General features: G+C 39.9%; 1 long non-coding RNA gene across 2 annotated transcripts in view; it reads right to left on the reverse strand.

The window, feature by feature from the left end:
* Positions 1-21630, reverse strand: part of LOC132525315 (uncharacterized) — a 70009-nt gene extending 48379 nt beyond the window's left edge. The window contains exon 1 of one of the 2 annotated variants that reach the window (XR_009542219.1): positions 21124-21630. This is a non-coding gene — a long non-coding RNA (uncharacterized LOC132525315). Of the gene's footprint in view, positions 1-16238; positions 16357-21123 lie in introns of those variants that run through there. The other variant, XR_009542220.1, reaches the window with a different exon arrangement.
* Positions 21631-22383: the final 753 nt, after the last annotated feature.

Genomic DNA, 22383 nt, shown 5'->3' on the forward strand with positions numbered 1-22383 from the left:
TATCATATTGATTTGTGTATATTGAAGAATCCTTATATTCCTCGGATAAACCCTACTTGATCATGGTGTATGATCCATTTAATGTGCTGTTGGATTCTGTTCGCTAGTATTTTGTTGAGGAATCTTGCATCTATGTTCATTAGTGATATTGGCCTGTAGTTTTCTTTCTTTGTGACATCTTTGTCTGGTTTTGGTATCAGGGTGATAGTGGCCTTGTAGAATGAGTTTGGGAGTGTTCCTCCTTCTGCTATATTTTGGAAGAGTTTGAGAAGGATGGTTGTTAGCTCTTCTCTAAATGTTTGATGGAATTCGCCTGTGAAGCCATCTAGTCCTGGGCTTTTGTTTGTTGGAAGATTTTCAATCACATTTTCAATTTCAGTGCTTGTAATTGGTCTGTTTATATATTCTATTTCTTCCTGGTTCAACCTTAGAAGGTTGTGTTTTTCTAAGCACTTGTCCATTTCTTCCAGGTTGTCCATTTTATTGGCATACAGTTGCTTGTAGTAATCTCTCATGATCCTTTGTATTATTGCAGTGTCAGCTGCTACTTCTTTTTCATTTCTAATTTGGTTGATTTGAGTCTTCTCCCTGTTTTTTTGGATGAGTCTGGCTAATGGTTTATCAATTTTGTTTGTCTTCTCAAAGAACCAGCTTTTAGGGCATGCCTGGTGGCGCAGTGGTTGAGAGTCTGCCTGTCGATGCAGGGGACACGGGTTCGTGTCCCGGTCCAGAAAGATCCCACATGCCGCGGAGCAGCTAGGCCCGTAAGCCATGGCCGCTGGGCCTGTGCTCCGCAACAGGAGACGCCACACAGTGAGAGGCCCGCGTACCGCAAAAAAAAAAAAGAAGAACCAGCTTTAGTTTTATTCATCTTTGCTATTGTTTCCTTCATTTCTTTTTCATTTATTTCTGATCTGATCTTTATGATTTCTTTCCTTCTGCTAACGTTGGGGTTTTTTTGTTCTTCTTTCTCTAAATGCTTTAGGTGTAAGGTTAGGTTGTTTATTTGAGATGTTTCTTCTTTCTTGAGGTAGGACTGTATTGCTATAAACTTCCCTCTTAGAACTGCTTTTGCTGCATCCCATAGGTTTTGGGTCATCGTGTTTTCATTGTCATTTGTTTCTAGGTTTTTTTGTGTGTGTGTGTGGTACGTGGGTCTCTCACCACTACAGCTCCTCCCGTTGCAGAGCACAGGCTCCGGACGCGCAGGCCCAGCGGCCATGGCTCACGGGTGCAGCCGCTCCGCAGCACATGGGATTCTCCCGGACCGGGTCACGAACCCGTGTCCCCTGCATCAGCAGGCGGATTCTCAACCACTGCGCCACCAGGGAAGCCCTGTTTCTAGGTATTTTTTGAATTCCTCTTTGATTTCTTCAGTGATCACTTGGTTATTTAGTAGTGTATTCTTTAGCCTCCATGTGTTTCTATTTTTTACAGTTTTTTCTCCTGGAATTGATATCTAGTCTCATAGCGTTGTGGTCGGAAAAGATAGTTGATACGATTTCAATTTTCTTAAATTTACCAAGGCTTGATTTGTGACCCAAGATATGATCTATCCTGGAGAATGTTCCATGAGCACTTGAGAAGAAAGTGTATTCTGTTCTTTTGGGATGGAATGCCCATTAATATCAATTAAGTCCAATTTGTTTAACATGTCATTTAAAGCTTGTGTTTCCTTATTTCATTTTGGTTGATCTGTCCATTGGTGAAAGTGGGGTGTTAAAGACCCCTAGTATGATTGTGTTATTGTCGATTTCCCCTTTTATGGCTGTTAGCATTTGCCTTATGTATTGAGGTACTCCTATGTTGGATGCATAAATATTTACAACTGTTATATCTTGTTCTTGGATTGCTCCCTTGATCATTATGTAGTGTCCTTCTTTGTCTCTTGTAATAGTCTCCATTTTAAAGTCTATTTTGTCTGATATGAGTATTGCTACTCCAGCTTTCTTTTGATTTCCATTTGCATGGAATATCTTTTTCCATCCCCTCACTTTCAGTCTGTATGTGTCCCTAGGTCTGAAGTAGGTCTCTTGTAGACAGCATATATACAGGTCTTGTTTTTGTATCCATTCAGCCAGTCTATGTCTTTTGGTTGGAGCATTTAATCCATTTACATTTAAGGTAATTATCAATAATGTATGTTCCTATTACCATTTTCTTAATTGTTTTGGGCTTGTTATTGTAGGTCTTTTCCTTCTCTTGTGTTTCCTGCCTAGAGAAGTTCCTTTAGCATTTGTTGTAAAGCTGGTTTGGTGGTGCTGAATTCTTAGCTTTTGCTTCTCTGTAAAGGTTTTAATTTCTCTGTCGAATCTGAATGAGATCCTTGCTGAGTAGAGTAATCTTGGTTGTAGGTTTTTCCCTTCCATCACTTTAAATATGTCCTGCCACTCCCTTCTGGCTTGCAGATTTTCTGCTGAAAGATCCACTGTTAACCTTATAGGGATTCCCTTGTATGTTATTTTTTGCTTTTCCCTTGCTGCTTTCAATATTTTTTCTTTGTATTTAATTTTTGATATATTGATTAATATGTGTCTTGGCGTGTTTCTCCTTGGATTTATCCTGTATGGGACTCTCTGTGCTTCCTGGACTTGATTGACTATTTGCTTTCCCATATTAGGGAAGTTTTCAATTATAATCTTTTCAAATATTTTCTCAGACCCTTTCTTTTTCTCTTCTTCTTCTGGGACCCCTATAATTCGAACATTGGTGTGTTTAATGTTGCCTCAGAAGTCTCTGAGACTGTCCTCAATTCTTTTCATTCTTTTTTCTTTATTCTGCTCTGCGGTAGTTATTTCCACTATCTTATCTTCCAGGTCAGTTATCCGTTCTTCTGCCTCAGTTATTCTATTGATTCCTTCCAGTGAATTTTTAATTTCATTTATTGTGTTGTTCATCATTGTTTGTTTGCTGTTTAGTTCTTCTAGGTCCTTGTTAAACATTTCTTGTATTTTCTCCATTTATTTCCAAGATTTTGTATCATCTTTACTATCATTACTCTGAGTTCTTTTTCAGGTAGACTGCCTATTTCCTCTTCATTTGTTTGGTTTGGTGGGTTTTTGCCTTGCTCCTTCATCTGCTGTTTTTCTCTGTCTTCTCATTTTGCTTAATTTACTGTGTTTGGTTTTCCTTTTCACAGGCTGCAAGTTCATCGTTCCCGTTGTTTTTGTGTCTGCCCCCAGTGGGTGAGGTTTGTTCAGTGACTTGTGTAGGCTTCTGTTGGAGGGGACTGGTGCCTGTGTTCTGGTGGGTGGGGCTGGATATTGTCTTTCTGGTGGGCAGAGCCATGTCTGGTGGTGTGTTTTAGGGTGTCTGTGAACTTATTATGATTTTAGGCAGCCTCTCTGCTAATGGGTGGGGTGTGTTCCTGTCTTGCTAGTTGTTTGGCATGGGCTATCCAGCACTGGAGCTTGCTGACCATTGTGTGGAGCTGGGTCTTAGCGTTGAGACAGAGATCTCTGGGAGAGCTCTTGCCAATTGATATTACGTGGGGCTGGGAGGTCTCTGGTGGACCAGTGTCCTGAACTCGGCTCTCCCACCTCAGAGGCTCAGGCCTGACACCAAGCTGGAGCACCAAACCCTTTCAGTCATACAGCTCAGAAGAAAATTGAGAAAAAAGAAAGAAAAAAAATTTTTTTAATAATAAGCAAAAAAATATATAAAAATAATTAAAAAAAAAGAAGAAAGAGCAACGAAACCAATAAACAAATCCACCAATGATAACAAGTGCTAAAAACTATACTAAGATAAACATAAAAATCAGAAACATGTCAGTTGCAGACAGCAAACCCCAAGTCTACAGTTGCTCCCAAAGTCCACCACCTCAATTTTGGGATGATTTGTTTTCTATTCAGGTATTCCACAGATTCAGGGTACATCAAGTTGATTGTGGGAATTTAATCTGCTGCTCCCGAGGCTGCTGGGAGAAATTTCCCTTTCTCTTCTATGTTCGCACAGCTCCTGGGGTTCAGCTTTGGTTTAGGCCCCACCTCTGTGTGTAGGTTGCCCTCAGGCATCTGTTCCCACCCAGACAGGACCTGGTTAAGGCAGTAGCTGATTAGGGGGCTCTTGCTTATTCAGGCCTGGGGGGAGGGAGGGGTACGGAAGTTATAATTGGAATGCAGGGCGAGCCTGCAGCAGCAGAGGCCAGCGTGGCATTGCAACAGCCTGAGGCGCACCGTGTGTTCTCCCAAGGAACTTGTCTCTGGATCATGGAACCCTGGCAGTGGTGGGCTGCAGAGGCTCCCAGGGAGGTGCGGATAGTGACCTGTGTTTGCACACAGGATTCTTGGTGGCTGCAGCAGCAGCGTTAGCATTTCATGCCCATCTCTGTGGTCCAAGCCGATAGCCGCACTTGTGCCCATCTCTGGAGCTCATTTAGGCAGTGCTCTGCCTTCTTTTGCAAAGTCTGAGGTCTTCTGCCAGCGCTCAGTAGGTGTTCTGTAGGAGTTGTTCCACATGTAGATGTATTTTTGACGTATTTGTGGAGAGGAAGGTGATCTCCACGTCTTACTCCTCCGCTATATTGAAGGTCCCCCCTACTTTATTTTCTTGAAAATTGTCTTTGATATTATCATAGCAATTTATCAATTAAAGTAAATATAGTACAGAACTAATTCTAGAGGAAAAACAAACTGATGAATACCCAAATTACTGCTATTGACTTTCATATTTTTTGTCATGTGTCCAAATTTATGATGGAAAAGCATTGACAGGAAATTTGACTTCTATAGAAAATAACAACAAAGAAATCACCCTATGAACTTAAAATTTAGAATACAACAGAGGGAATTCCCTGGCAGTCCAGTGTTTAGGACTCCGTGTTTTCACTGCCAAGGGTGTGGGTTCAATCCCTGGCCAGGGAACTAAGATCCCGCAAGCCATGCAGTGTAGCCAAAAATAAAATAAAATGAAAGTAAAAATACAACAGAGAAAATGAGGGGTTTTGGTTAGAAAGCTTGAAAAAAAGCGTAATTTAAAGCAGTATTCATTCCAGACACAGTACATGAAGAGACCATGACGTTCCTTCAGCTGTCCTAGGGATTTTCATGTGATGACCACAGCATGATGGGGAGGTCTGTAACCAGAGTCCAGCTCCGCTGCTTACTGGTTATGTGTCCTTGGTCAACTTATTTAGGCTAAGTCTTAGCTTCTTTCTTTTTAAAATGGAGATGTAGATAACACACATCATGAGATGGTGGTAAGACTTAAACGATATATGGCAAGTAAAGCAAGCACCTAACACCTTGCCTGGTAGGCAGTCCATGTTCAGTATGTGCTCATTCCCTTATCTCTCCATTCCCTTCCCAGAAATCTGCCATATAAAAGTGGATCTAACGAATAGAACTACCATATGACCCAGCAGTCCCACTACTGGGCATATACCCTGAGAAAACCATAATTCAAAAAGAGTCATGTACCAAAATGTTCATTGCAGCTCTATTTACAATAGCCCGGAGATGGAAACAACCTAAGTGTCCATCACCAGATGAATGGATAAAGAAGATGTGGCACATATATACAATGGAATATTACTCAGCCATAAAAAGAAACGAAATTGAGCTATTTGTAATGAGGTGGATAGACCTAGAGTCTGTCATACAGAGTGAAGTAAGTCAGAAAGAGAAAGACAAATACCGTATGCTAACACACATATATGGAATTTAAGGGAAAAAAATGTCATGAAGAGCCTAGGGGTAAGACAGGAATAAAGACACAGACTTACTAGAGAATAGACTTGAGGATATGGGGAGGGAGAAGGGTAAGCTGTGACAAAGAGAGAGAGAGGCATGGACATATATAAACTACCAAACGTAAGGTAGATAGCCAGTGGGAAGCAGCCGCATAGCACAGGGGGATCAGCTCGGTGCTTTGTGACCGCCTAGAGGGGTGGGATAGGGAGGGTGGGAGGGAGGGAGATGCAAGAGGGAAGAGATATGGGAACATATGTATATGTATAACTGATTCACTTTGTTATAAAGCAGAAACTACCACACCATTGTAAAGCAATTATACTCCAATAATGATGTAAAAAAAAAATTAAAATATATTAACAATGCAAAAAAAAAAGTGGATCTACCTTTGACTAAGTTAATCATCAGGTCATTAATACAGTAATACCATTTACCACTTATTGTCTGCTTACTAGGAAACTCAGTGCCTGGCACATGGTAGGCTCCCAGTAAAGATATGCTTAGTGGTTGGATAGTTGGATAAACGGATGGATGGCTTAATTTCCATCTTGAGATTCCTAGAGAAAGAGATACTGTGTTTGTTCTAGATATTACTGAAGAATACAACTGGGACCAGAAAACACAGTGGCAGTCCCTATTAATTTTTTGAGCAGAAAAATTGGGCTTGGCTAAGAAACAATCTGGCTATTGGACAGGAGCCCTTGGGAAGAACAGAAGTGAAAAGGAGGCTTCTCTGAGCAAGACACATACTCTCCAGGTCTTTGGACTCTGCTGTAAAGAGTCACCCTCTTCATCCCTGGGTCTGAGAGGACAGCAGTCTGCCAGAGCTGTGTTGCTTCCCTCCTTCCTTCCCTGGTGTTCTGAGGGTCAACAATGCTTAGGTCATAAGGGAGGTGCTGATGGGCAGGATAGCCCAGAGTAGTGGGGCTCCCACTGATGCCACCAACGTCCTTGAGTAATCAATCTTGTGTAGAAGGCCTGACTCAGCCACACCAGGCCTCTCACATGCCCAGGCCCAGATGCAGTGCATGTGTTGTTTTCACTTAGTTGCCTTGTAGTGAAAGCTAGAAGGAGGCAGAGTTTCACAAAATCAAGAAAAGCATTCTAACAAAACTGTCCAAACATTGAAGAGGCTGCCTCAGAAACAGTGGGTTCCTCGTCACCAGACCCTGGTCTGGAAGGAATGTTGCTATGGTTGTTGTTATGTTGGAGAGGGAATTCTAGCTTTAGGTTGATGACTGAGATGAGAAAAAGTCCTTCTAGCCTGAGATTTTGATTTCATTTGAGACACGCTATCAAAACTAGGCTTTCTACTGACACCTAGAGGCTTACTTATAAATATTATTACAAATCTGAGCCCGAGGAAAGCTTCTTAGTTCAAATTTTCAACTTCATTTGGGCCTATAGGCTCTCCCTATCTCCAGATATTCCCAGGGGAGGAGTCTCAGAAAAAACTAAGTATTACGATCTTGCAATAGCACCATATCTTGACACACCTACAGGACCAGGACAGAAACATAGTCAGAGGAAGGTCCTTGTCCTTCCCAGCCTCAAGGAGAAGGAAACAGGTCATATACATGACAAAATAAGTTACCATGTGAGGTGGACTCACCCAAACAGCTAATGTGGGTGATCAGTGCCATGAAAATTGAGTAAATAAAAAGATGGGGTGGAAGGGCTTTCAGGGAGGGTTTGAAACTAGAGCTGGTTCTAATGGAGAAATAACTCAGGAAGGTAAGGCAGGGTAGGAACAGATGGCAGTGAGTGTAGCTCAAGAGCCTGGGCTTTGGAGTCCAACCGAACTTTGTTAAATTCTTGCTTCTCCAGGACTTCCCTGGTGGTCCAGTGGTTACGACTTCGCCTTCTAATGTAGGGGGTGCAGGTTTGACCCCTGGTCGGGGAGCTAAGATCCCACATACCTCACAGCCAAAAAACCAAACATAAAACAGAAGCTATTATGTAACAAATTCCATAAAGACTTTAAAAATGGTCCACATCAAAAAATCTTAAAAAAAAAAAACTTGCTTCTCCTCATTAGCCAGTATTGCAACTAGTCTCTTAGAGTCTCTGACATCAGGTTCCTCCTCTAACAATGGGGATACTCATGCTTTCCCTGAAAGCTTGATGTATGGATTAGAGGTAACACATGTAATTTGGTTTGCTCAGTTTGGGCACATAATAAGCACTCCAATGGCAGCTTGTACTGCTGTGGATTTGACACAGGGATGGACCTGGTATGTTCAGGGAATATAACATGAGACAATTTGACTGGGACAGAGTGTTTGTGTAGAAGCATAAGAAGTGAGCCTGAGGCACATTATGTGCTAGACAGAACCGAGGACTAGGAGTCAGGAGACCTCAGTTTGAGTTCTTGATCTCATTTCACCAGACAAGTCACTCTCACTTTCTCTGAGCCTCTCTTTCCCATCTGTAAAGTGAGATATTAGTCTAGAGAAGTATTTATCTCCCTAGCTACATATTAGAATCATCTAGAATGCTTATAAAAATTCCAATGACCATGCTGTACCCCAGACCAGCTAAGTCAGAACTTCTGGGGCTGGGACTCCAGACAGCAGACTTTAAAAAAAGAAAAAACAACAGCTTTATTGAAGTATAATTGATATACCAAAAAAAGTACATATTTGATGTATTCAATTTGATGAGTTTGGACATATGCACACACCATGATGTCACCACCAGAATAAAGGTAATAAACATGTCCATGACCTCCAAAAGTTTCCTTGTGTCCCATTATTTTGTGTGTGTGGTAAGAATGCTTAACATGAGATCTACCCTCTTAACATTTTAAAATGCGCAACACTGTGCTGTTAACTGTGGGTACTATGTTGTACAATAGGTCACTAGAATTTATTCATCTAGCATAACTGAAACTTTTACTCATTGAACAACTCCTCATTTTCCCCTTCTCCCAGCCCCTGGCAACCACCATTCTATTCACTGCTTCTATGAGTTTGACTCTTCTAGATACCTCATATAAGGGGAATCATACAGTATTTGTCCTTATAACGCTGGTTTATTTCACTTAGAATAATGTCCTCCAGGTTCATCCATGTTGTCATAAATGGTAGGCTTTCCATCTTTTTTAACGCTGAATAATACTCCATTCAATGTATACACCACATTTTCACTGTCCATTCACCTGCTGATGAACATATAGGTTGTTTTCATATCTTGGCTACTGCGAATAATGCTTCAACGAATATGAGAGTGCTAACATCTCCTCGACATCTTGATTTTAATTCTTCTGGATATATACCCAGAAGTGGAATTGCTGGATAATATGGTAGTTTTATTTTTAATTTTTTGAGGAATCTCCAAACTATTTTCCATAGTAGCTGAATCATTTAAATTCCCAGCAACAGTGTACAAGGGTTTCGGTTTCTCCACATCCTCACGAACACTAATCTTTTGGGTTTTTGTTTTCTTTTTTTAAGTTTTTGGCCATACTATGTGGCATGTGGAATCTTAGTTCCCCAACCAGGGATCAAACCCGCATCCCCTGCATTGGAAGTGCAGAGTCTCAACCACTGGACGGCCAGGGAAGTCCCATAATCTTTTGTTTGTTTGTTTTTCAATAGCCACCTTAACAAGTGTGAGGTGGTATCTTATTGTGGTTTTGATTTGCATTTCCCTGATGGTTAGTGATGCTGAGCAGCTTTTCATATACCTGGTGGCCATATATATATCTTCTTTGGAGAAATATATCTTTTAAGTCTTGTCCCATTTTTCAATCAGGTTATTTGTTTTTCTGCTACCAAGTTGTAGGAGTTTCTTGTGCATTTGGGATATAACCCCTTATCAGATAAATGGCTTGCAAATATTTTCACATTCCATAGATTGCCTTTTCACTCTTGTGATTGTTCCCTTTACCTTAAAGAAGTTTTTAAATTTGATGCAGTCCCTACTTTCTCACCCCATGCACAAAAATAATTCAAAACGGATTAAAGACATAAATGTAAGACCCGAAACCATAAAACTTCTAGAAGAAAACATAGGAGGTATGCTCTTTGACATCAGTCTTAGTAATATCTTTTTGGATATGTCTCTTCAGGTAAGGGAAACAAAAAATAAACAAATGTGAATACATCAAACTGAAAAGCTTTTGTGCAACAAAGGAAACTATAAACAAAACAAAAAGCAGCCTACTGAATGGGAGAAGATATTTGCAAATGATTTATCTGATAAGAGGTTAATATCCAAAATATGCAAAAAACTCATACAGTAACTCAATATCTAAAAAACAAACAACCTGCTTAAAAAATGGGCAGAGAACTTGAATAGGAATTTTTCCAAAGAAGACATAAAGATGGCCAACAGGCACATTAAAACATCACAAATCATCAGGGAATTGCAAATCAAAACCACAATAAAATATCACCTCACACCTGTCAGAATGGCAATACCTGTTATCAAAAAGACAACAAATAACAAGTGTTGGTGAGGATGTAGAGAAAAGGGAACACTTGTGCACTGTTGATGGGAATGTAAATTGGTACAGCCTCTACGGGAAACATTATGGAGTTCCTCAAAATATTAAAAATAGAAGTACCATATAATCCAGCAATTCCACTTCTGGATGTATAGCTGAAGAAAATGAAAACACTAATCTGAAAAGATATATGCTCCCATATGTTCATTGCAGCATTATTTACAATAGCCAAGATATGGAAGCAAACCTAAGTGCCCATCAGTAGATGAATGGATAAAGATACAATGGAATATTACTCAGCCATAAAAAAGAATGAAATCTTACCATCTGTGACAACATGGATGGACCTAGAGGCTAAGTGAAATAAGTCAGAGAAAGACAAATATTGGACTTCCCTTGTGGCACAGTGGTTAAGAATCCGCCTGCCAATGCAGTGGACATGGGTTCAATCCCTGGTCCAGGAAGATCTGACATGCCGCAGAGCAACTAAGCCCGTGTGCCACAACTACTAAGCCTGCACTCTAGAGCCCACAAGCCACAGCTACTGAGACTGTGTGCTGCAACTACTGAAGCCCGCGCACCTAGAGCCCATGTTCCGCAACGAGAAGTGACCACAATGAGAAGCCCACGCACCGCAACAAAGAGTAGCTCCCGCTCGCTGCAACTACAGAAAGCCTGCACGCAGCAATGAAGACCCAATGCAGGCAATAAGTAAGTAAATTAATTAATTAATTAATTAAATTGATAGAAATATTGAATCACTATATTGTATGCCAGGAACTAACATAGTGTTGTAGTTCAATTATACTTCAAAAAAAAACAAATAAACTTATAGAAAAAGAGATCAGATTTGTGGTAACCAGAAGTGGGGGTTGGGGAGAGGGGACTTGGATGAAGGTAGTCAAAAGGACCAAACTTCCAGTTATAAGATAAATATGTACTAGGGATGTAATGTACAACATGATAAATATAATTAACACTGCTGTATGTTATGTATGAAAGTTGCTAAGAGAGTAAATCCTAAGAGTTCTCATCAAAAAGAAAAAATATTTTTCTCTTTTTATTTTGTATCTATATGAGATGATGGATGTTCACTAAACTCACTGTGGTAATCATTTCATGATGTATGTAAATCATATCATTATGCTGTACACCTTAAACTTATACAGTGCTGTAAGTCCATTAAATCTCAATAAGACAGGAAGAAAATAAAAAGAAATTGAAGATGACAAACAAATGGAAAGATATACTGTGTTCACAGATTGGAAGAATTAATATTGTTAAAATTGCCATACTCCCCCAAACAATCCACAGAATCGATGCAATCCATAACAAAATACCAATAACATTTTTCACAGAACTAAAACAAATAGTTCTAAAATTTGTATGGAAACAAAAAAGACTATAAATAGCTAAAACAATCTTGAGAAAGAAGAACAAAGCTGGAGGTATCATACATCCTGATTTCAAACTATACTACAAAGCTACAGTAATCAAAACAGTATGGTACTGGCACAAAAACACCTAGATCAATAGAACAGAAGAGAGAGCCCAGAAGTAAACCCACACTTATATGGGCAATTGATCTACAACAAAGGAGGCAAGAATATACAATGGGGAAAAGACAGCCTCTTCAATAAATGGTATTCAGAAAACAGCTATCTGCAAAAGAATTAAATTGTGCTACTTTCTCACACCATATACGAAAATAAACTCAAAATGGATTAGAAACCGAAAATGTAAGAGCTGAAGCCATAAAACTCCTAGAAGAAAACAGGCAGTATGATCTTTGATATCAATCTTAGAAATTTTTTTTTAGATATGCCTCCTCATGGAAGGGAAATAAGAGAAAAAAATTAATAAATAGGACTACATTAAAATCTTTTCACAGCAAAGGAAACTATCAGTAAAACCAAAGGCAGACTACTGAATAGAAGAAGATATTTGCAAATGATACATCTGATAAGTGGTTAATATCCAAAATATACAAATAACTCATATAACTCAACATCAAAAAAAAAAAAACAAAAACCTGGGCTTCCCTGGTGGCGCAGTGGTTGAGAGTCTGCCTGCCGATGCAGGGTACACGGGTTCGTGCCTCAGTCCAGGAAGATCCCACATGCCGCGGAGCGGCTGGGCCCATGAGCCATGGCTGCTGAGCCTGCGCATCCAGAGCCTGTGCTCCGCAACGGGAGAGGCCACAACAGTGAGAGGACCGCGTACCAAAAACAAAAAAAACCTGATTTTAAAAATGGGTAAAGGACCTGAACAGACATATTGCCAAAGAAGACATACAAATGGCCAACAGGTAAAATGATACTCAACATCACAAATCATCAGGGAAATGCAAATCAAAACCACAGTGAGAGACTTCCCTGGTGGTCCAGTAGTAAAGAATCCGCCTTACAATGTAGGGGACGCAGGTTCGATCCCTGGTCAGGGTCCCACATGCTGCAGGGCAACTAAGCCCAAGCGCCACAACTACTGAGCTCGCAAGCGTCAACTAGAGAGCCTGCATGCCACAAACTACAGAGCCCACGCACCCAGGAGCCTGTGCTCCACAACTAGAGAGAAGCCTGCATGCTGCAAAGAAGAGCCTGCGCACCGCAGTGAAAAGATCCCTCATGCCTCAACAAAGATCCTAACTGCTATAACTAAGACCCAACGCAGCCAAAAATAATTAAAAAGAAAGAAAACACACACAATGAAATATCACCTCACACCTGTCAGAATGGCAATATCTGTTATCAAAGAGACAACAAAGTGTTAGTGAGGATGTGAAGAAAAGGGAACCCTGTGCACTGTTGGTGGGAATGTAAACTGGTGTACCCACTATGTAAAACAGTATGGAGGTTCCTCAAAAAATTGAAAATAGAACTATGATACCATCCAGCAATCCCATTTCTGGGTATTTATCCAAAGAATATGAAAACACTAATTTGAAAAGATATATGTACTCGTATGTTCATTGCTGCACTATTTACAAAAGCCAAGTATGAAAGCAAACTGAGTGCCTGATGATGGATGAATGAATAAAGTAGATGTGGAATATATATACAATGGGATAGTACTCAGTCATTAAAAAGAGAAATCTTACCATATGGGACAACTTGGATGGATCTAGAGGGTATTATGCTAAGTGAAATAAGTCAGAAAAAGACAGATACTGTATGATTTTATTTGTATGTGGAATCTAAAAACCAAAACAAATGAACAAACGTAACAAAACAGAAACAGACTCATAGATACAAAGAAACAGGCAGTTGCCAGAGGGGAGGGAGGTAGGGAGGTGTGTGAAAGACGTGAAGGAGATTAAGAGGTACAAACTTCCAGTTATAAAAAGAATGAGTCACAGGGATGAAATGTACAGTGTGGGGGGGAGGGGTTGGGGGGGTGGAATATGATTGATAATTATGTGATATCTTTGTATGGTGAGAGATTGTAACTACACTTATTGTGGTGATCATTTTGTAATGTATAGAAATAGCAAATCACTACATGTGTGCCAGGAACTAACATAGTGGTGTAGGTCAATTATACTTCAAAAGCAAACAAACAAACTCTTAGAAAAGGAGATCAGATTTGTGGTTACCAGAGGTGGGGATGTGAGGAGGGGGAACTAGATGAAAGTGGTCAAAAGGTACAAGCTTCCAGTTATAAGATAATTACTAGATATGTAATGTACAACACGATTAATATAATGAACACTGCTGTATATTATGTATGAAAGTTGTTAAGAGAGTAAATCCTAAGACTTGTTGTAACCAAGCAGGACCCTATGGAGCCTTGCTGGGGGCAGAGCCCTCCCCCATATCCTCTGCTTTAGCTCCTCTCAGAAGTACCTAGATAACAGTATCTGATGCATGTTTCCTGAGTTGTTTCACAGATGTGAAAACCCCCCACCAAATGGAAGGTGTCAACTACTTGATGACCATGAGCACATAGCCCTCAGGCCTAAGGATTGGTAATGTTAACCCCTGTGCCACCACCCTGTTACCTCACCATCACCCAATCAGAATTGTGCAGGAGCTGATCGCATACTCTGGGACACCCTTCCCTCACCTTGCCCTTAAAAATGCTTTGCTGAAACCCTTCAGGGAGTTTGGGGTTTTTTGAGCTCAAGCCACCTGTCCTCCTTGTATTGGCACCTTTACAATAAAGCTGCACTTTCCTTCACCACAACCCGGTGTCAATAGATTGGAGATTGGCTTTACTGCACATGGGTGAGCAGACCTGAGTTTGGCTCCGTAACATTCTCATAAGGGAAAAAACCTTTTTTTCTTTTATTTTGTATTCCTATGAGATGATGGATGCTCACGAAATTTATTGTGGCAATCATTTCATGATGTATGGAAGTCAAATCACTATGCTGTACACCTTAAACTTATACAGTGCTATATGTCAATTATATACCAATAAAACTAGAAGAAAAAATATTTTTAAAAATTATGTGCAATCATAGATAAATGTATTATAGCCATTAGCTATGACTGTATTAGGGTAATGCTAGTTCTGCAATAGGTAGGTAGATAGCTAGCTAGATAGCGAGATAGATAGATAGTATATAATGCCTACTATTTATTGAGTGGTAAGTGTCGGCACTTTACCAAGAGCTCTTTATGTGCTATTTAATATTCACAATGAACTTAAGAGGTAGGGAATTTACCGATGAAGAAATTGCACAATACCATGTAGCTAAAGGTGGGAGGTAACATTTTAACACAGATCTCTCTGACGTCCCAGTGGAAACTTGACCACTACATTCTACCGTGTCGCATAACCCCACACATCATTGGAAATGGTTTCTTTTATCCTGCTCACTTGGAGGCAAATGTCAAGATCCCAATGCCTATCGATGGATGTATTTCTGGGAACTTAGGAACTTTTAGACTATTTCTCAACAAGTATTTCTGGTTAAGATAGGTCAGTTTCTAAATATCATCTATAAGTGATATATTACTTTTTATTCAATATTTTTATACTGAAACAGTTGGCCACAGGATCAGGAGAGGCCCCCAAACCAACGAGTAAGACGCTGACACTTCGTGGCCTTTTTTATAAGGCCAGGTGTGCAGTCCAACACTGAGAATTGATTGCCCAGGACAAAATTCTAACCATGCCGGCCACTTTGCCATCCTTCTGTTGTCTTCCTACCTGTAACATCATTTTGTTTCTCCAAATATAATATTAGGAATGAATCAACACAGCAACATAAGAAAATAATAAGAACTGAAGACAAAATAATAAAGTTATCCTCTCCTACTATTTACTAGTAGCATATCACCTTTATCAAGTTACTCAACTTTTCTGGGCTTGAAATTTTCTTATCTGCAAGATGGGGACAATAACACTCATCTTGTAGTACTGCTTTAAAACAAAATTAAAATATAAATGTAAAGATCCTGGCAAATTGTGGCCATGTGACAAATATTAGTTCCTTACTCCCTCCCCCTCTTTCCTAATCCTTCTTCCTTTCTAGATTTCTAAGCTCTTCCCACTTAAGATATCCTAGTCTTCTGTTTTCTATTCACTTTCCTAAGTATTTTCTCCATTGTTCTTTCTGTTTCTGACTCCACCCTGTCCCCTCCCCCATCACACACACAGAACAGTGTCCATTAGTTAACCCTTACTTGGGTAAGGTCCGGCTCGGTAAGCCTCTCTATATTATCCAGCTAATCATCCCAAAACATCCCCCACTGGATTTCACTGAGCAGTTTTCCCATTACTAACAGCATTTTATGATCCTGAGTCTGGTACCCTCAGATTCTGCTTGTCCCTTACCTCTGACTCTTTCAATCCAACCCTGAGACCTGACACACACACCTCAACTCCCTCCTGACCTCACTCAGGCCACGATCCCTCTCTCATTACTCACCCTGCTCTGCTCACTGGCCTCCTTCCATTTGCTGCTCCATTTGGCTGAAAGGCTGTCCTGGACATTCACACATGGTTTAATCCCCCACTTCTATAAATTCCTGCTCAAATGTCACCTTATCAGAGACAACTTCCTTGACATTCTGTGTAACTATATAAAATAGCACAAACACACAAAACCCCAGTTTCCATCCCCTTTACCCTACTTAGTTTTATAGTACCTCTTACCACCCATAATATGGGTGCTGCACTAGAGCAAAGGTAAATGAGTTGGTAGCTCCTTAAAGCGTTCTTCTGTGGGAGGCCAAGGTTCACTTTGTGGGGCATTGGGTCCTCAGTAGTGGATTATTCCTGGAAACATTAATTATTACGTATGTTAGCTGATGATAACACATGTAAGATAAAGCTATAGAAACTCACTTTTCATTCTTGCTGCTGCCACTCCTAAGCACTTAGTCTACCTTCCCCTCCAGATATCTTGGAATGTCTGCTTCTTCAGACATTCCAAGATATGAATTTATCTTGGCATTTATCATTTAGGGTGGGAATTCTAAACCCAGAATTCATGAAAGGGCTTCAAAGGATCCATGAACAACTTGAAATTATTGCTAAGTTTTGGGGATGTATTTGTTTTCTGGGGCAAGATTGACAAGATTCAAGGGGTCTATGACTCCCTCAAAAAGAAAAAGATTAAAAATCATAGTCTTAGAAATGACAGCACAATATTCCCCTAACTTAATATGCATAACATTTCATCATTCTGTAGTATTATCCTCTCTTTCTCAATAGCCAAACACCAAGAGTAATGGGATAGTATCTACTCATTGCTAGCAGACTGGCTGGCACCTAACTGATTCTCAATAAATACTTATTGAATGAATGAAGACTCCATGGTGGTAAGAGCCTATTAATTAGTCATTCTGTCCATAATCTTCATTGAGCAAGACTTGTTCTGGGGTAGAGGGTGTCTTGATAGATCCAGTTAGATTATTCACCATCTACAGATAAAGGAAGAATTAATCCTACTGAAAAACACAAATCTCACTTTTAACAGGGGAGAGCCAGTCACAGTGCACACTGTAAGAGAAGTTGATTGAAGATGAAATAGCTAGTTGAACCTCAGAAAGGGAACAGTGAATGGGAAGTTAGGTGGAGTGAAATTCAGAAGAGGTAGCTCCCATAACCAGAATTCAAAGAGTTTATAATCCTGGCAAGAATCAGGCTTGTCCAGTTAAATCCAATACTAGAAATTTAGGCATATGTTCAAACCACCTGTCCCATCATTAGAGACAAAAGGAAGTTGAAAAACCAGTTGGCTGAGGTTTATATTTCTAATAGATTAAGTATAATAAAAGGGATTTCTGGTATCTGTGTATTATGTTAGTTTTTTGTTTGTTTTTTTTTCGGTACGCAGGCCTCTCACTGTTGTGGCCTCTCCCGTTGCGGAGCACAGGCTCCGGACGTGCAGGCTCAGCAGCCATGGCTCACGGGCCCAGCCGCTCGGCGGCATATGGGATCTTCCCGGATCGGGGCACGAACCCGTGTCCCCTGCATTGGCAGGCGGACTCTCAACCACTGCGCCACCAGGGAAGCCCTATTATGTTAGTTTTTAAGCTTTATATAAAAAAATACACTCTTTGACTCAGGTCATTAAGTTGCATTTACTGTGTGTGTGTGTATTTTATAGATTTTTGCATTTTATATTGAACAGATTTTAAAGAGATTTATACATAGCAATAAGTACCCTTATTTTGTAGACCCCCTGTTTTTCAGGCAACAGCATCCTTCACAGTAAATAAAGGGCTGCAACAAAAGCTACAAAACAGTGGTTCTTTGGCTCTGCTTCCATTCATTCTGCAGGAAAGCCAAACTTCCTTATTTTCTCTCAAATTGTTCTGTGAAGCCCCAAGTTCACCTGCAGAGCTCCTGTCTTCACCATTTTTTTTTCCAGCTTGCTCTAGCTCTTGCTCTCTGCAGAAACCCCACTGTTTCTATTGAGGCTCAAAGGGCAGATGGACCTCTGGTACCTGCCCACATGTGCCTGCCCCAAGGCTATTAAGGTTCTACTTGAGGCCTTTTCTTTCTAAACCGTTGCTGAGGACTTCACCTTCTCTTAACATTGCCAAAAACACCAGCGCCAACTCCAAGCTCTGCTGAAACTTCCTGGTGTTCCAATACCACTTAAAAAAATTAAGAGCAACTTCTATTTTGTGTGTATGATATATTATTTATTATTTTTAATAAACTTTTTACTTAAAACACAGACTTTAAAAAACAAAAAAAGTTACAGAAAAATTACAAATACAGTACAGAGAGTTCCTGTATACCCTATACCCAATTTTCTCTATTATTAACATCTAACATTAATATGGAACATTTGTCATAATTAATGAACCAATATTAATGTTATTATTAGCTAAATCCATATTTTACTCATATTTCATTAATTTTTACCTGATGTCCTTTAGCTGTCCCAGGATCCCTTCCAAGATACATTACATTTAGTCATCATATCTCCTTAGGCTCCTCTTGGCTATGACAGTTTCTCAGACTCCCCTTCTTTTTTACGACCTTGACAGTTTTGAGGAATACTGGTCAAGTATTTTGCAGAATATCCCTCAACTGGAATTTGCCTTATGTTTTTCTCATGATTAGATTGGGGTTACATGTTTTGGGAAGGAAGCCACAGAAGTAAAGTACCATTCTCATTACCTCATATCAACGGTACATACTATCAACATGACATCACTGTTGAGGTTAACCTTGATCATCTGGCTGAGGTAGTGTTTGTCAGGTTTCTCCACTGCAAAGTTATTCTTTTCAGTCTTCCCCTCTCCCCCTCTTCCAGACTAGTCTCTTTGAAAGGAAGTCAATATGCACAACCCACACTTAACCAGTGAGGAGCTATGCCCAGCCTCCTTGAAGGCAGAGTACCTACATAAATTATTTGGAATTCTTCTACACTGGAGATTTTTATATTCCCTCCCATTTATTTATTCAATTATTTATGTATAACAGTATGGCTTTGTGGATAATTAATGTATACTTTGGGTATAATCCAATACTACTTTATTTATTGTATTGCTTAAATGGTCACTTTGGTCAGCTCTTTCAGTTGGCTACCATGTCCCTTTGACATAGCTCCATCTTTTTTATTTTGTTTTAGAACTTTTACTTTCTGGCACTAAAAGATGTTCTGGCATTACAGATGCTCCTGTATATTCCCTGCCCCAGTCCTTGAATCTGCCGTTTCTCCAAGGAGCCCTGGTTCCTTTTATGGGAGAATGGTATTAGAAACCAAGATCTGGGCAGTAGGTGCACTCATTGCTATTGGGGTGTTCTTCCTTCTAGGCCCTCCCAGCTGACAACGTAAGGAAATGTACGTGTGTATGCTAACCCATATATATACACACATAACTATAAATATTTCTGTATGTAACATCTGTATCTATATTAAGCTACACAAGTTCCTACTGATATCTCCAACTGTAATTCATTACCATATGGAGCTTTCTAGCCTCTTCGTAAACTCCCACTCCAACAGTGAGAAACCTGGCTCCCACAATCTGCCATCCATTTACTTAATTATTCAGTTCCAGTATATATATATATTGAATTCAGATTTGTTAACTTATACCCCATGGGTACACAACTTTTTCAGCTAGAGTACAGTGCTGATGTACAGCTCCTTTGGCATTTAATTTTACAGACTCCACTCATTTCCAAAGTTACTTGGGTCAGTACCTTTTCTCCCACCCCTGTCAGTGAGACTGTTTCATAGATTGATTGAATGATTTATTTTAAATAAATTTATTGATTTATTTTTGGCTGCATTGGGTCTTTGCTGCTGTGTGCGAGCTTTCTCTAGTTGTGGCGAGCGGGGGCTACTCTTCGTTGTGGTGCGTGAGCTTCTTATTGCAGTGGCTTCTCTTGTTGCGGAGCACGGGCTCTAGGCACACGGGCTTCACTAGTTGTGGTGCATGGGCTCAGCAGTTGTGGCTCATGAGCTCTAGAGCTCAGGCTCAGTAGTTGTGGCGCATGGGCTTAGCTGCTCCGCAGCTTGTGGGATCTTCCTGGACCAAGGCTCAAACCCATGTCCCCTGCATTGGCAGGCGGATTCTTAACCACTGTGCCACCAGGGAAGTCTCATGTTTCATAGATTTATAGTATAGTTAGATTATTTTGTCCCATCCTTTATTCCATCTTGGGATCCTCCAATCTCCTAAATTATTTAAAAATTTTGCATATATTAAGGTTCTATGGGTATATGCATGGTATCATATATCCATCATTACGGTATTATACAAAATGGTTTCACCACTGTAAAATATCCTCTGTGCTTTACCTATTCAATCCTCCTCCCCAATGAATCCCTACTGATCTCTGCTAATGTATTTTATGGCTCTATAGTTTTGCCTTATCTAGAATGTTCTATTAATAGAATCATATAGTTTGTAGCCTTTCAGACCTGATTCTTTCATTTAGCAATATACATTCAAGATTCATCCATGTTTTTGCTTAGCTTGATAGTTTATTTCTTTAAAAAAAATTTTTTGTTTTAATTGTAGTAAAATACACATAACATAAAATTTACCATCTTAACTATTTTTAAGTACACTTAGTGGTATTAAATATATTCATATCGTTGTGCAATTCATCATCCATCTCCAGAACTCTTATTATCTTGCAAAACTAAAACTCTATGCCCATTAAATAATAACTCCCCATTCCTCCTTCCCCAGTCCCTGGCAACCACCATTCTGCTTTCTGTCTCTATGAATTTGACTACTCTAGGTCCCTCATATAAGTGGAATCTTACAGTGTTTGTCTTTTTGTGACTAACGTATTCCACTTAACATAATGTCCTCAAGGTTCATCCAACTTGTAGTATATGTCAGAAGTCCCTCCCTTTTTAAGGCTGAATAATATTCCATTGTATGTTTATACCACATTTTGCTTATCCATTCATCTGTCAATGGACATTTGGGTTGCTTCCACCTTTTGGCTATTGTGAATACCTCATCCCTTTTTCTCAGTGAATAGTATTCCACTGAATGGCTGTTTCCCTTTAGTTTGAATTTTTTTTTTCAATTGCAGCCCTTTTACCTTATGACAGAAGCATGAATCCATGGAGGCTGAGCTGGAGGCTGATCTAAATGACAGAGACCATGATGCTTTCACCATTTCTTCTCCTTTCTGACAGTGGCTCACATCCTTGAACCAGGTTTGGGGACTCAGCTCTCTCTTAGCATGGCTTCTTTCCTAAGATACTCTAGGAGCTATATATAAATAGAGTCCTGAAGTCCTGCTCCACCAGTCCTCCAGCAATGCTTGAATCCTAAGGAGATATAGAATAGGCTCCAGCTGGGACCCCTGATGGAGAAAATGGAAGCACAAAGCAGTAGTCATTCCTTAGTGGCTGTTATAGACCAAATTGTGTTCCCTCCCCACAAATTCATATGTTGAAGCCCTAACCCACAGTGTGACTATATTTGGAGATAGGACCTTTACGGAGGTAGTGAAGGCTAAATGAGGTCAAAAGGTTGACCTCTAATCTGATAGGACTGCTGTCCTTTTAGGAAGAGCAGAAGACACCAAAGATCTCTCTCTTTCTGTGAGAACACAGAGGAAAGCCACGTGAGGACAGAGTGAGAAGGCCACCGTCTACAAGCCAGGAAGAGAGATCTCACCAGAAACGAACTCTGGCACCACAGTCTTGGACTTTCAGTTTCCAGAATTGTAAGAAAATAGACATCAGTTGTTTACGCCACCCTGTCTATGGTATTTTGTAATGTCAGTCTTAGCGGATTTATACAGTGGCAGAACTGCACCTAGTACTCAACCTGATTCCAATTTCAGAGTTCTTTCCATTCAGAAACATTGTGGGGTTTTTTTCTTTTCTTTTTTGATTTCTATCATTTATTTATTTTTTTAAAAAAGGCATATATGCAGAACCAGTGTTTCTCAGACAGATTGCAGTGACTGTGCTTGTGCTATCTCCTAATCACTTTCATATCCTCTAGGATGATCAGAGAATCAGTCCATAGGTGTCCTCAGACTATAGATGTCAGTTCCCAACATTGAAGATAGGTTGTACAACATCAACATTAACAAGCCCTGATTTTCTGCTGCCATGATGGACTGAGATGAAAAGATTTCCCTGCTCCCAGTCTCTATTTTACTGAAAATAGGGAAGCTAATATTATTTTTTAAATCTGAGGCTGTCTCATTTTTTCCTCAGATATCTGTTTTATTTTCACTGAAATTCACAAAAACAAAGTTCTAAAATAATTCCACATCAACAACAAAATTCGTATTTATTAATTATTGGAGATTGTCATATTGAATTCTAAGAAGTTACAGAAA

This window comes from Lagenorhynchus albirostris, chromosome 9 (assembly GCF_949774975.1).
Source record: "Lagenorhynchus albirostris chromosome 9, mLagAlb1.1, whole genome shotgun sequence".
NCBI lineage: Eukaryota > Metazoa > Chordata > Mammalia > Artiodactyla > Delphinidae > Lagenorhynchus > Lagenorhynchus albirostris.